The sequence below is a fragment of the Corapipo altera genome, unplaced genomic scaffold (genome assembly GCF_003945725.1).
Source record: "Corapipo altera isolate COAL_440 unplaced genomic scaffold, ASM394572v1 61411, whole genome shotgun sequence".
NCBI lineage: Eukaryota > Metazoa > Chordata > Aves > Passeriformes > Pipridae > Corapipo > Corapipo altera.
The window spans coordinates 23,567,398-23,583,283 of NW_020884875.1; the positions used below are offsets into that span (position 1 = coordinate 23,567,398).

General features: G+C 40.0%; 1 protein-coding gene across 2 annotated transcripts in view; it reads left to right on the forward strand.

The window, feature by feature from the left end:
- Positions 1-5,969: 5,969 nt before the first annotated feature.
- DENND4C (DENN domain containing 4C) overlaps positions 5,970-15,886 on the forward strand; it is a 68,346-nt gene continuing 58,429 nt past the window's right edge. Inside the window, exon 1 of one of the 2 annotated variants that reach the window (XM_027634453.1) lies at positions 5,970-6,188. The gene's annotated coding sequence lies outside the window, so the exon portion shown is untranslated. Of the gene's footprint in view, positions 6,189-6,542; positions 6,625-15,886 lie in introns of those variants that run through there. The other variant, XM_027634454.1, reaches the window with a different exon arrangement.

Genomic DNA, 15,886 nt, shown 5'->3' on the forward strand with positions numbered 1-15,886 from the left:
TTTCTCTTGTGTTCAGTTTTTTAGGAGCATGTCCAGTTTCAGCAGTATCTCTGAGATTCAACAGGGAACAACCTACTGATATTGACAATGCTTTGCACCTCTACATTTTATTTTTCTGTTAAGCAAAGATAAACTAACAAATTAATTTCGCTTATTGTTATGCATTTCCAGTCAGTCCTCAGAGGACCAAGAAAAGGCTAGTTGAGTAGGCTCTCTTTTTTTAAATAAATAGCTAAAAGTTGGAGTTAATCACAGATGTTAAAGCCAAGAAAAATCACTAGCTCATATTGCCTTCTTTAAAGTACACATAAATAAACAATGCTGCCCAGAAAAGCATCTAGAAATAAAATATCTACTGGTTTTCAGTGGGTTCTATCAGTTATTGTTAAACAGTAAGAAACTATGTCTTCTTTCACATTTGAGTTTCATAGAATCATATAATGGCTTGGGTTGCAAGGGTCCTTAAAAATCACATAGTTCCAAGCCCCCTGCCATGGGCAGGGACATCTTCCACTAGAGCAGGTTGCTCAGAGCCCCATCCAACCTGGCGTTGAACTCTTCAAGGGATGGGACATCCAGAGCTTCTCTGGAAACCTATTCCAGTGTCTCACTGGAACACAGTAAAGACTTTCTCCCTAAAATCTCACCTAAATCTACTCTCTTTCAGTTTGAAGCCATTCCCCTTCGTCCTGTCACTACATGCTCTTGCAAGTAGTCTCTTCCATTTTTCTTGTAGGCTCCCTTCAGGCACTGGAAGGTTACAATTAGGTCATCCCAAAGCCTTCTATTTTCAAGGCTGAACAATCTCAATTATCTCAGCCTTTACTCAAAGGAGAGGTGCTCCATCCCTCTAATACTCTTGGTGGCATCCTCTGGACTTGCTCCAACAGGTGAATGTCCTTCCTGTGCTGGGGACCCCAGAGCAGGATGCAGCACTCCAGGTGGGGTCTCACTAGATCAGAGCAGAGGGGCAGAATCACCTCCCTCCATGTGTTGGCCACACTGCTTTTGATGAAGCCCAGGATACAACTGGCTTTCTGGGCTGGGAGCTCACATTGCTGGCTCACATCCAGCTTCTCATCCAACAGCACCCCCAAGTCCTTCTTGGCAGGACTGCTCTTGATCAGTTCATCCCCCAGCCTGTATTGATACTGGGGGTTGCCCCAACCCAGGTGCAGTTTGTATGGCATTATATTCCAGACGTTATTTCTTGTTGCTTCCCTCTAAATTAAAAGTACGTTGTGTGAAGTACCTTCACACTTTTTATGAAGGTACTTATTTATTTTAATCAAGTCAATCCAGGTCTTTTGATAAACTGAGCAAGTTGTTGCTCAAGAAAAAGAGGTTTCCCATTTCTAAGAAATAAGTTTTCTTGGAAAATAAATTAAAAATTATATTATGTTACTAAACACAGCCAATAAGATCTACATAAGTACCTATAGTTAATAAGTTAGGTAAGTGGGGGACAGTGAGTCAGCATGAACTGACCTGAACTTTAAAACAGAATTTATGTTCAGAGACATTCCTATTAGACAGGAGCAATTATCTCAGCAATTACATGTAGATCAAAAATCACATAAATCAGAAATCTGAGTGTACTTAAAAAATTACTGTCTTTTGTGAATTTTTGCTCACATGGACTGACTGGTCAGGTTCAACATTTGGCAGTACACAGAACATTCTGTTGAGTAACAGCTAACCCAGAAACCAGCCAAAAAATCCAAAGCCAAATCTAACAGCAAAATCCAGACAACAGAGAGTCCCAGCAGAAACAGACATTGCAACAATTTTGTGCTTACTTAAAACTCCATTTTCTTTGTGTTGCCAAACCCAAGAGATACCATGCTCAATACTTTTTAGCAGGAATAATCTCTTTTTTCAAACTGCTGAGGACTCATGTAACACCTAATACTTGAGGGAATCACAAGCATTTTGAAAACAATTCTAAAACCCTGTTACCTTATAAGCTGGACACAGAGAGACTCTGTGAAAGCTTTTACAGAGAAAGGGAACATAATATTTTACAGAAAAATAAAATAAGAAAACTTTTGAAAGATAAATATCTCAAAAAATCCTGCCACATTTTATGCAGAGAAGATGAAGATAACTTGATCTTTAAAAATAAATAATTTCAAAGTATTCTTGAATTTAGGCCAGTATTTTAAGCAGCATATATTAATTTGTTAGAGAAGAATTAATATGAAGAAAGGGATCCTTCTCCCTTGCTGATATTTATGAAAGCCTTTCCATTAAAAATAGCCTGTCCAACTTAGGTTTTGATGTTGTAACACAGTGACAACAAGCAAAAGTTTACAATACTGGATTGAAATTCTGATACTTTCAGACAAAATGGTGGCTTTCAAAAAGATGGTTTTGGTGAAATAGCGTTGCCAGCTATGCTTACTTTCTTAATTAGAGTGAACTGGACACATGGTTTAAGCTGAAGCTGTCTATGACAATGACTGTATGTTTTTTCTATCTCTGTGTGTCACTGATTAAATGATTAAAGCCAGAAAGAGCTTGTGAATCCTCAGTTCCCACTCATATCATACAGGCTGAGAAAATAAATTGTGAAACCATAACCAACTGTACAGTAAGAAGAAACACTTGGACTCAGAGCTTTCTGTCTTATACAGAATCACAGCTACAACTTCAAAAGTACACAATGATCAAGATGTTCTACACATTACAGTGACAGCATTACTTCAAGCAATTTTTAACAAATCATGATCAGCAGAACTCCTTGGGACAGCAGGCAACTATCCCTGTTCATTTTTATTACCCACTTTAATGGACACTCCATATGTCAATTCCAAAAGCCAGAGAAGATGAAGTGGTCTCTGGTATAATTTCCATAGTTCATATGACTGGAGGCAACTGCAGGATTAAAGAATGAAATCTTCCAGCAGTTATGAAGAAATTTTCAAGTATTCAGTCAGGAATTTGAAAAGGGAAGGTATTTTTATGTGGGAACAAGTTAAGCCAGCAGCACTTGCATTCAGTTAATTAGAACCAAAAGCGAGTGTTTCAGCCTTGGAGCTGATAAGGAGTGTGTGAATCAAAACACTGAGTTTGCAAAAAGTCCTGGGAATTCTAGTTAACTGAATGACAATACCAGGTGCTGTTAAGAAAAAAAACAAATAAAGGGGAAACACAGAGAGAACTCTGTGGAGAATCTGGAAAACTGAATCACAGTGTGTGCAGACTCATTTCTTCAGTGCCCATATTTGCCATATTTTTATACCCAAGGACTCAAAGTAAACTTATCACAGATTCAATCTGCATAAATCCTCACCTGTGCATGTCACAGACACTCAAGGCACACAAAGTATTTGCTCTAACTAGGTTACAGGATCAGGCCCTCCTGGAGTTGTAGATTTGGCAATTGGTGACTAATCAAAGTCAAGACAATTCTTGAAAATTACCTGAAAGAATATTGAACAGAGGGCTTTTTTGCTACTCAGATTGAAATTAAACAGAATTATTTGCTATAACATAAAATTCTTCAATTATAAATTTTCAAGATCAGTCACAAGCTTCCTGGCACATGCATACCTACGAAGTACTAATTTTGAGAAAAAAAAAATTGATGCTCCAGTTCAAAGATCATAACAGCAGAATGGATCAAGAAACTCATGGTATTCCAGGAAAAAAACCCCACTATTATTTTAGATGCAAGGATGAGAGCCAGCCTCTCTGGGTGAAAGAGGTTCAAAAATACATAAATTAGCTGCCTTTTTCTCAGCCTCATTTTTTCCTTTGGATAAGTGGAATGCAATATAGTAACTAAGTGCTACCAAAAGGATGGTTATCTCATTTTTTATGACAGATCTGCTGCTCAGTGACTTTTTAGGGTATCTTACTCAACTCAAAAATTCAGGAAAAAAATGAACACATTAAAACACCCCTTGAGTTTCCTAATGGGTTAGTGAATAGAACTGACACAGTGGAATGTCTGATGGATGTCAGAGTTGCCAAGAGATAATAGAAATCTGCAGCCAGAAAGGAAGACACCTTAGGGTAGAACAGAATAGAATAGTTCCTATTGGAAGTGACCTACATTGATCATTTAGTCCAACTGCCTGACCACTTCCAGGCTGACTAAAAGTTAGACCCCCCCCTATTGAGGGCACCGTAAAAAAGCCTCTTAGTGACAGGTTTGGGGCACTGATCACTTCTTTAAGGAGTCAACTCCAGTGTTTCACCACCCTCTCAGTAAATAAATGCTTCCTAACGTCCACTCTAAACCTCCCCTGGTGCAGCTTTGAGCCATTCCCATGCATCTTGTTGCTGGGTCCCAGAAAGAAGAGATCGGCACCTCCCTCGCTACTTCCTTTTCTCAGAAACCTGTAAAGAACAATGAGGTCACCTCTCAAACTCCTTTTCTCCAAACTAGACAAAGCCAGAGACCTCAGCCACTCCTCACAGGACACTGCTTCCAGGCCTTTCACCAGTTTTTTTATCCCTCCTCTGGACACATTCAGGGACCTTCCCACCCTTTTTAAATTGTGGGGCCCAGCACTGCACACAGGACCCAGGGTGAAGCTGCAACAATGCTGAATACAGTGGGATGATCCTCTCTTTTGGCCAGCTGGTGATGCTCTGTCTGATGGGGTTTACTCTCCTTGCTGCTTGGACACCCTACTGACTCACACTGAGCTGCTGCCAATCAGCATCAGATCCCTTTTTCCAGGACTGCTCTCCAACTGCTCCTCTCCCAGTCTGTACTTGTGTCCAGGGCTACTCCGTACCAGATGCTGAATGTGGCATTTGTTCTTGTTAGATGTCATACCACTGAGTATGCTCCAATCTCAATGCTCCAATCTATCCATATCGCTCCACAAGGCCTCTTGTCCCTCAAGAGAATCAACAGCACCTTCCAGTTTAGTATCATCAGCAAACATACTAATCATGGTTTCAACTCCTGCATCCAGATCATGGATAAAAATGTTGAATAGTATTGGTCCTAGAATTGAACCCTGAGGAATGTTGCTGGTGACCCATCACCAGCCAGATGTAGCCCCATACACTACAACCCTTAGATCTCTGCCCTTCAGCCAATTCTTTACCCAGAGTAGCGTGAACCTTCTCCTCTCGCGCGTGGACAACTTTTCCAGGAAGACGCTGCAAGGGACAGCATCAAAAGCCTCATTAAAATATAGAAAAACTATATCCATCACCTTCCTTTTACCCAAGGCAAGCCCCTCTGAGCCTGTCTATCCCCTCACACTTTTATATATTCCAGAAAATTCGACGAGCACTATTTAGTTAATGAAAGTCACCTATGAAATGCACAGTCTCATCTGGATAGGTAGCTGAGATGACTATAGCCGTTCGAGGAGCAGCTGAGGTCACCTGGTCTGTTCAGCCTGGAGAAAGGAGACTGAGGGGAGACTTCATTGCAGTCAAAACTTCCTCATGAGGGGAGGAGGAGGAGCAAACACTAATTTCTTCTCTGTGGTGACCAGTGACAGAACCCAAGGGAATGGGGTCAGGGGAAGTTTAGGCTGGATATTAAAAAAATGTTCTTCATCCAGAGGGTTGGTGGGCACTGGAACAGGCTCCCCAGGGAAGTGGTCACAGCACCAAGCCTGACAGAACTCAAGAAGTGTTTGGACAACGCTCCCGGGCACATGGTGTGACTCTTGGGGATGGTCCTGTGCAGGGCTGAGTTGGACTCGATGATCCTTGTGGGTCCCTTCCAACTCACAGTCTTCTGTAATTCTCCGCCATACCAAGTTCCCTTTCTGCCATTACTTTTTTCCTGGTACAACCCAACACTCTCACAGAAGCCGCAGCGGGCGCACAGGCACCCCGAGTAATCCACACCGCGCTGCCTGCCTGAAGGGGTATCCCGGGCCAGCCACTCCGCCGCCCCGCCACAGGTGCCCGGTAGGCGGGACCAGACCACAGGCTACTCCGGCTGCTCCCACCGGCGCCCCCTGGCCGCAGCAGCACGGCTTCCCGGCCCCGGCGCCACCGCCTCCTTTCGGGGCGGGCCCTGGACCAGCCTGTAGGCGTTGGAGGGGGAGAAAGTAACATGGTGGCCGCTTCCTCTCTAAACAGGAGCGGCGGCGTGTCTGGCAGTCCCTGAGGAAGCGGCGGGCGCGGGAGAAAGCTCGGGGCGGGGAGCGCCCCCTCTGCTGGCGCGTACGAGGGGCAGCTGTCGGCGTGCGGGCCGGCGGCAGGTGAGAGGGGCGGGAGGGAGCGGACGGAGGGGGCCTGACAGGCGAGGAGCCGGCGCTGGACCCGGCGCCTCGCCCGCCTCCCACCGCCCCTGTCGCAGAGCGCGGGGCTCTGGCGGGGGACCCGTCTTCTCCACGCTACTCCTCGGCCTTCTCCTGAAGGCGTCGGGAGGAAAATTCCCTCCTCGCTGGACAGGCAGGGGGTTCGGGGTGTTCCCCGGCGCCGAGCTGCCTGAGAAGGGCTCCTGCTCTGCCCCAGCAGAGCTTCCGTGCTAGGGATCGTCCTTACCCTGCACCGCGCGGGCCGGCAGGGGCGGAGACGCTTTCCGGGCTTTTTCACTTTATTATCATGATAATGGTTATTTTCCCTGGTCCCGTTGGCCGCGGCCGCCCGAGGGACAGCGGGGCTCTCCGGCTGCACAGGTGGCAGCCGCTGCAGGTGAGTCCCCGGGCAGCTGCCTTCTTTATTTCTCCATTTTTCTCTCCCTTTCCATACCCCGACTCCTCCCCTGAGCTCCGGCGTCAGCGTGTTTAACCCTTACGGGGGTCTGTGGTGAAATGGAGACGTCAGCGGCGGTGCCGTCGCTGTGGGAAGGGTGTTTGAAGAGCAGGGGCAGTCCCTCCCCTCCCCATCCTGCACCCTGGCGATAAAGGCACCGTAGATCATAGTCGCGCCGTAATTGATCGTATCAGTAAGAAACGTAAAGTTCTGCAGATTTGACAAAAGGAAGGGCTAAAGCCGTAACATTTAATCAACCTATACTATCATCTGAGGATATCTGATGTGTCTTTACTGCACGACCATATAATCTGTGTAATGACAGGATCTGGTGATATACCTTCGTCTGTCAAATAGTGAAAAGTAATAGTCACAGAAGCTTTAAATATGATCTAAGCTGATTAACTTTGCTGTTAATGTCAAACACAGTCTTTCAAAGTTTTCAGAGCACAATTTAACATAATCGTTGATGCTGCAATCTTAGAAAACGTGTGAAAACTGAACATTTTACAAAATCTAAATTTAATGTCTCGTCTATACCAGTTTTTTAATGCTGTTGTCTTTTACTGTTAAGTTCAAACATATTGATCATCATAACTGGTCTACTCTGGCCTCCAGTCAGGAGGCCTGGAGACACACCATCTATAACGCTGCTGATGCTTTTGAGAAAGCACACAGGATCACTCTTGAGGAGAAAAGACAACGCAGAAAGAATCGTACCTTGCAGAATATACCATCTAAGGAGTCTTTCTGCTGTGCCTTTTGCAACCGGACATGTCTATCTCATATTGGCCTTTTTAGCCACCAATGTGCTTGCAACAAACGTCATAGAACCCTTCCCAAATATTCATTCACGAAGCCCGGTCATGATGATCAAACATATGGCAGACATGGACTGTTGTGTTGATATTAAATAATGCCTGTGGCTAAGCTTTTGTATCTGCATGAAGGCATAGCCTGTAAACAAACAGGATATTTGATCTTTCTTTTTTTTCTGCAAGCTGTGTTAGTGTGACATCGCTAATATTTTCTTAGATTACTATGAAGTTTTTAACGAAAATACCTTTGAGTATGGGCGTGTTAGTAAAAAGAAAATTATTTGCTGTTAGTTTCATTGGCTGTTTCTTTGTGTAGACTAAACACGAAGTTAGTAAAAGGTTTTACATCTCTCTTTTTAAGTGGCATGTTAGGAGTTGAGACAGTAAATGTTCTGTTCTTTGGGGAAAAAATAATGATGGATTGCAAACTACTTCATATCTGTTTGGAAAATGAAAGAATTCGTATTTGTATTTTTTTGTGAAAAGCAGTCATGACCAAACTTAAGTGATTAACCAGGTTACTAACCACACTAGTCATATTTCAAATCCTTGGCACAAAGGACACAAAGTAAAAAAACCCAAAAGCATTAGATATTTTGAGAATGCTTTTATTATAAATGTGACTGTCTTTTTTAAGAATTTTTTTTTAAGAATTGACTGCTTTTTACCATTCCAGTGGATATTAAATGCTAATAATGCATTTCTGTCTTGAGAAGTGCAAGGAGAAAGTTCAGTAGAAACCAGAAATGTTTGTCTACATGACTTCTGACTTCTGTGTTAAAACAGTTACTAGCACAGCTTGATGCCTATTAACTGCTAAACTCTCAATAATTGGATCTTTTAAAAAAAAGATCTTACAAATTAAGATGGGCATTTTCTTAAATACCTATGGATAAGTATAATGTTACATTTGGCTATTTATTCATAGGTTAAGGTTGGCCTCTCCATAGCCCGAAGTAAAGTAGTGACATCTTCTTGAATACGTCTTACATATTTGTTTGCTTATTTGAAGATCGTGTGTGCGATTTCTTTCCGATTGATGTTTACATGGTTTTCATTAAAACAAACAAACAAAAAAACTCGAGCAAAACTGGAATATTAAGTGTTGGTATGGATAACATTCATCTGACTCAGCGTGTATTGAATTCTTGTTTGGAGTGGCAGTGAAATATGTATTGTCGAAATATAGTGCTTGAAATGGTACCTTTTTAAGTTTAGTTCTTTCTTAGGTCTGTATTTGACCAGTAGAGAATTGAGTTTGGAATTCAGCCTCAGTATGCTTTAATGACAAATATGTTCAAATGTTCATCTTGATGCACTGTCTGGGTTTACTTAAAAATACAGTAGGAGAAAAGACTCGGTAGAATGAAATAGGATAGGTATATTGGCAAAGTTATAAGAGGAAATAGTAGTCATTTGACTGTTATGTCTTACTGTTATGCTTTCAGGTAGATTTCAATGGCAGGTTATCAGCACAGAGCAGTATTTATAAAGGCTAGCATGTTTGGTGATCTTCTTACTTAGAAGGGTTTCATACCCTTCTAACTGAAATGACAATAAAAAGCACCTCTAAGCTCTAAATGTGGCATCTTTTTGTTTAATGGTAGATTGCACTGTAGAAGGTTATCTGATAGAACTTTTTTTTCCTGTGCTTGCTAGTCATCCCAAGGCAAGGTTTGCCCACCTTCAGCATACTGCTTTCTTGAATAAAATTCAAGATATCGAAGGCCTTGGTGTACGTGACCTATAAAATAGTTCTTGGGTATCATAGTCCTCGTTACTAAATTGCTTCCTGTGTGCCTTGCCAGGTAGTTGACCATACTGCTTATTCAAATCTGTAAAATGAAAATCAGTGTGCTGCACTGGGCATCATGTGACCTGCTTTCCTCCTGTAGTGTTTCAGATTGTGAACTGAAGTTCTGGGATTTTTTTATCTGCTTTTGAACTTCTGGTTTGCTGCAGAAATTGTCCCTCTCTCGAAGTTGTTGCCCTTGGTTCTACAGAAATGTGATACTGCTTCTTTCCCATCCAATAGAAAAGGTAGTGGTGTTGAAAATACTAAATCCCCATGATTATAATGGGAATGTTTTCATTCTGCAAATTTATGGAGATAAAAGGCTCACAACTCTGACCTCTGTGCAGATGGTTATTAGAACTGAAGTGACTTAATTCAAGGCTGTTTCTGGACTATGACTTCTGGTGAAATGTGACTGTTTCATGTTCTTGTGAGTTATTCTTGTGAGTGCTCCGTCACAAAATATGAGCATGCAGATTTATTCTGAAGTTTTAGGAATACTGTTACACTGTGCTTCAGGGTATAAATGTGGTCCTTATGTTTACTGTTTGCTTTGATAGACAGGAAACTTGAAAACAGTGTTCAGAATTACTAAGATTATAATTATGTTCTCTGTTTATGCCCGTGATTTTTTTTGTTGTTGTTTTCCTTTTTTTTTAAGAACAGCAAACTCAAGATTGTTGATATAGAGAACAGTAAAAATCTACCCATGAGTTCTTGGTGAATGTTGGCTTGCATGTCATTAAAAATTCCATTTGCTTTGTTTCAGGTAAATGCAGTGAGCCAGTTTTCCTCTACTCTGCTTTCGTCTTCATATTTAGTGTCACTTCAGTTCCTTTCTTTTACCCTCAAAAACCTCTTTAAGGAGACTTGATGCTTTACAAGTATGTGTTTTTCTGCCTAAAAATATTAAAAATAGTGTAAATCAAGGATTAACTTGCTGAGATTACAAGTCTCCAAAGCAGTAGAAGCTTCATCTTGAAATGGAAGTGTTTTCCATTTGTGAACAAATTGCAGCTCAACCACAAAACTATCACCAAGGGGTCAAAGAACACCAGGTTTTTACTTTCTTTCTGAACCTGTATATTTGAGCGATTGCTTTTGCCTTTGTAATTAAGTACAACCTTTGATTAATAATGTGTAAGCTGAAGTCCAGCTACTGATGAATTCTTCGGTGTTACTCTTCCCTTTTGCAAGTCTTTGCAGTGTTGAGGCATTGTGACTGGTGAAAGCAAGACTTTTTTTTTTTTTTTTCCTTCCCTGTTGAGCAACCCTCTGCTGCTGTTCCTGGTGTCACATAACATGGCTCCAGCCTTCTTTGCTATTATCTGGTGAAGAAGCTATACTGTCACCTGGATAAGAAACCTGACATAGGTGTAAGTCTTGTGAGTAAAATATCCTCCTGCTGTGTCTATGTAATGTGTATATTCTGCTTTAGGAAGGAATAAAAGCATGCATAAAAAGGGATAAAAGTTGGGAGAAAGAGCCACAACTAAAGAACAGCTACATAGGAACAGCATATGAAGAAAAAGAAGTTCAAGCACTTAATTAATGTTTCAGGAAAATGGAGAACTCAAGGCATCTATAGGTGTGTAGTTAAGCCTTAAAGCTTCTATGGAATATCCATCTCAGTCTAACAGAAAGTTATAGAAAGGAACAATAAGGTAAACTGCTGAGTCACAGCAACAGATTATTCAGTTGGTTACTCTAATCATCGCATATGCCTATCACAAAAATCTGAAAACTGGTACGGCCAGTTCTCAATAACTGATCAGTCAGGCATCCTTGGAAATACCAGCAGCAGTATGCCTAGACTACAGAGTAATTTGTACCTATGCCTTTATTTTCTTAAGCTTGAAATCTCGCAATAGTATTTTAAGTAATTAGTGTAATGAGAATGTAAACTGCTGGGTATCTAGATGCAAGTGGCAGAAGACTGTTGTGTTTGGAGGTAATATGAACTTAAGTATGCCAAGGTGGAGTTTTTTGGGGGGCATAGATAATATCTTCTGCAGGTTTCCTTAAAACGAGTCCTAAAAAATAAGCTATGTCTTTGACAGAGGAGATGCTTGCAAGGATGTGGATAACCTGAGAACTGTTTAATGTATGTAAAACATACAGGTCTTACCAAGGTTCTGAAACTGTGAAAGATGTGACTGAAGAGTGGTATTGACAGAAGTTAATTTTAGCCTAGGGGGACTCATGTTTCTAGGCTTCCTTCTTCCCCTGTTATCCACCATTTACGTTTTAAGGGCTAATTCCCAATGAAAGCCTGACTTCAGGTGCTCTCAATTATCATTGAAGCTCCTCTTCCAGTTCCTATGGAAGAAATCTGGGAAGGATAAGTTTGGTTTTCTGTGAGGTTAAGTTTGGTTTTCTGAACAGATGTCACATACATTTATGAGTAAAATTTGCATCTTGCAGGAGAAGGAAGAGTACAAATAATTTTATTTAAGCTTTGTAAGTCATAAACCACTGTGATGTATAGATGTGGTTTGCTAATGATTGGGAGCAATGTGTCTCTTACTGTTCATATCCAAGTTTTTTTTCAGTTCTGAGTATTAAAAGATAAGCAGGACATAAAAGATCAAATTTTCTAACAGCATAAATATGTTCCTGTTTTCTCAAAATTGTGATGAAACCAGAAAAAGTAAGTCTACATGTCTCCTGTACAATACTTATTTGACTTAAAGAAAATTCTTGCAGTTACAATCATCAGCGAAAGATTTGAGTTTCTTCTGACCTTAAATTCTTGCATGACCTTGGAGATGCATCTATACTTAGCTTTTTTTTTCTTTTCCCTTTTTGTTATGCCTTAGCAGTAAGTAAGTAGTAATTCTCCTTGTACCCTGGACTGTTCATTATGTTTGTGCATATAGTATAAACATATCACTGAAGTTTTCCACTACTAATAAAAAACCCAGGCAAACTTGGAGTTGTACTGGCATAAAAAAATCTCAAGTCACAAACAGAACAGACTTTGCAAGCAAAAAATTGGTTTTGCTAGCAGTGGTATACTTACAAAGCGGCTTCTACCAGAATACCTATATGTCTCTGAAGAGCAGAATTCTTTTGTGGACTTCTGGCTATGCTAGTACAGTCCTAGGACCAAACCTTATAATAAAAGGAGGAGTATGTTGTTCGGGATTGGGTAGATCAAGTAGCAAGTTTACCTTTGAAAAAAGGCACAGTATGTGACCTTTGCCTTCTTAAAAGGCAGTGTCATTTCAAACTCTGATGTATATACTTTGCTGCATTTTTCCTTTGAACTTTTTTTGTAGACATCTACTTGTAAGATGTGTGAAAGCCTGAAGTTCTTTTGGGTTATGATGACTCATTCACCATGAATGTAATGACTAATGTGACATTTCAGTTTATTTTAAAGAAAACAGAACAAATCCTCCATAAAGATATTTACAGCTTTTTTTCTTTCTTCTGTGATTCAGTCGTACAGTGGATGTGCACTGTTAATCTCAAAACCTCTCCTTCTTAGTCTCTTTGATCCAACTGATTCTGCTAGGAATAAAAGATATTATTTACTAAGTCACTACTGTACTATTAAAATGTTTTTCTAGTTATATTAGTAGTCAGGTGATGCACAAGTCTGAGAAGGGAAACTGTTTTGAGCCTAAAATGTCTAATTGTCTCTTGTACCTTTTTTGAAATCTTACCCTTAGCTGGTGTGCTTTCTGGATTAAATGTGTGAACTGAAATACTTTGCATTTAAGTTGTCCAGGTTGTTAAGTGCAAAACTAATATTTCCATTTATATCTCTATTCTGCTTGTCTGTGTGGAATAGTGATAGTGCCCTAAACCTGGCAAAGGAAGAAGGAAATTAAAAAAAAAAAAAAAGTAAAGGATTAAAACTATGTCATAGAGGACAGTGTGATGCCCTTTCCCTTAAGCAGGGACTGAATTACGGTAGCCCACCTCTAAGGTAAATCCTCTGACAACATGACTATCATCCCACCTGCCTCTTCCAAGAGCCAGTAGAATGTTAAAGTGCACCGTAAAGTGGAGCAGTATCCATGGAGGAAAATTATGTATACTAATCTATACTTGGGAGAAGATTGTGAGGGCTGGCATAGGTGTGTTGTTACTGTTTTGCTTTAGGTTTTGTTTGGGGTTTTTTTGTTTGTGTTTTCTCTTTTTCTTTTTTTTTTTTTTTCCCAAAAGTAGAAATTATGAATTGCCCTCCACCTTATGCAGACAAATGAATGTAGGGGGTCTCAAATGTTTTGTGCGTGCCACAGCAACTGAGCACTAGGACTGTGCTGTTCTGTAAGTCATGTGGGATCAAATCTTGGGATTTGGAAACAATTTGGAAAAATCTGAGATCAGTTCTCTAAGTAAATTGAATCAATCCATTTCTAAATGGTTAAATTGGAAATAGGAATGCTAACAATTGTGAATTATATCCACAATTTTCATGGCCTGCTTTAGGAAACAGTTTTTTATTTTAAACATATTAATAAATCACTAAAAATATTATGGATCAAAACAACAAAAAATACATAAAAGCATACATAAAGAATATTTTAAATAGGAAAACAAATGCATGTGTTAAATTATGACAGAAATGAATGGTATACTCTTAGTGATGATTTAACTTAAGCACTTCTTTTACGGGCTAAAGTCTGTGTAGTTTATCGCAGAAAATCAGGTTCCCTGTAAGTGTTTTGTCTGACAACTCCACAGTGCGTTGAGTAATACAGTATAGATATTTTGAGTGTCATGTGGTGATATAATAAGAAGGCTCAAAATAGATGTAACATTAGACTTCACAATTATCACATCTGGTGTGTGATAGGACTTCGTGAAGAGAATCTCAAACTTGCCATCCCTTGATAGCTTTTTTCATGTTTGAGGAAAATATGTATTGATACTTATGTCTATATAAGTAGTACCTTTTTAATATATTATCTTTTGTGATTATTTTCTTCAGAAGTTCTTGCATTACACAGCATTTTAATATTCTGATGAGCTCAATTTAACATACATTCAGAATACTGAAATATGGGATTTAATGGATTCAGGTGTTTAGTTCTCCTGAATATATATAGATTCAGAAATGTAAGTGAGCACAGCACGAAGCAAGAGTTGGTAATGAAGGGCTTTTAAGGGCTGGAAACATGAGTTTCTTTACACATATTATGGAATTTGGAGAGAAAAAAGATTTATTTGTTTTGTGCTAAGTTTCTATGTAAACATCAGATGTCTTGTTTGTCTCAGAAGTGGCTGAAAATTTTAAGAGAAAAGAAAAAAAAAAACAAGTCAGATTTCCCAGGAATGGGGAGAGTAGTGTAGACACTAAGTAAAGAGCTTGTCTTTAGAAAATTTAGCTAAACATTTGACGGTACAAAAATACTTACGAAAGCTGAAGGCATAAGTTTTCAGGAACCATACTCCTGCCTAAGGTCTTTATGCATTTTTTATGTTTGTGGTAGCTTCATTGCAAGTGACCTATGCAGTGAGTGCTCTAGACTCGTAGGTCTAACCTCTTTCCAAATCTTCTGCAGATGTGCTAATGCAAACCCTCACTGCAGAAATGTGCTGCAGATCAAGATTGTGGTGTGCTGGTGCAGTAGAAAGAACAAAAAGACAGTTCCTCCCATAAAATTCTCACTGCTGCAGTGTAAGACCAAAAGCATGAATATTTGAGCTGCTGTCAAGTGTTTGGTTTGGACTTAATTTTAAGACATCTTGGCACAAGAGAGTTTCTTAATGAGGAGTTGGCAAGAGGATTAAAAGACTTCTGAAGTGTTAATAAGCTCCCCTCAACCTTGAAAAGCAGATGAGAAAGAATGAAAATGCTGACATGAAACAAGTGGTTTGGGCTGGTATCATAGGCCAACCAGAAGTGGGAGTCATCCTCTTGATAGCCATGTAAAGAGTTCAGTGAGGTGAGGATAGGCTGCAAGGCTCTGAACCTGTCCGTGAAGCAGCCTGCGTTTGCTGGGTTTGTCAGTGAAGAGACCTACAGAGAAGAATAGTGTCTTTCTGCAGAGATTTTTTTTACCAAAAGATAAAAATGAGGAAAATCATATTCCTCAAAAACAGTGAGTGAGTTTTCCACTATGGATTTGTGGAGCCCTTAGAAGATAATTTCAAGCAACTTACGGCTGATTATATTGTAGATGGCTAGCAAAAATTAAGTCAAATAATGATTCTGTGATCAGGCAAATCTCTATCCATGATGATTCTAGCAAAATATTTTCAATGTTAACTATTTCAATGCTTAGTAGAGAGAGCAACAAGAATGAAAATATCTCAGACTCTTACAGCTTACTTTGAGTAACTTCTCAGGTAGATTTGAAACAATATTCTTTCTTCTCTCCTTTGACCTCTCAAAACCAAAACATAGTCCACCCTCACCCTGAGCAAAAAAGGGCACCAAAAAACCTACAAAAAGCAATCTAGGAGATCTGGGCTCCCAGAAGGAATTTAATCGCTGGACTTTTGTCTCTTGACTTTTCTTTCACTGTTTTGTTTTTGTTTCAGGCTACTATATTTGGCTTTTTTCCAAAGGAGTTTCCAATTACAGAAAGAGTTCTCTAACAGAGAATGTTTCCAGGGCAGCAGATGTTTC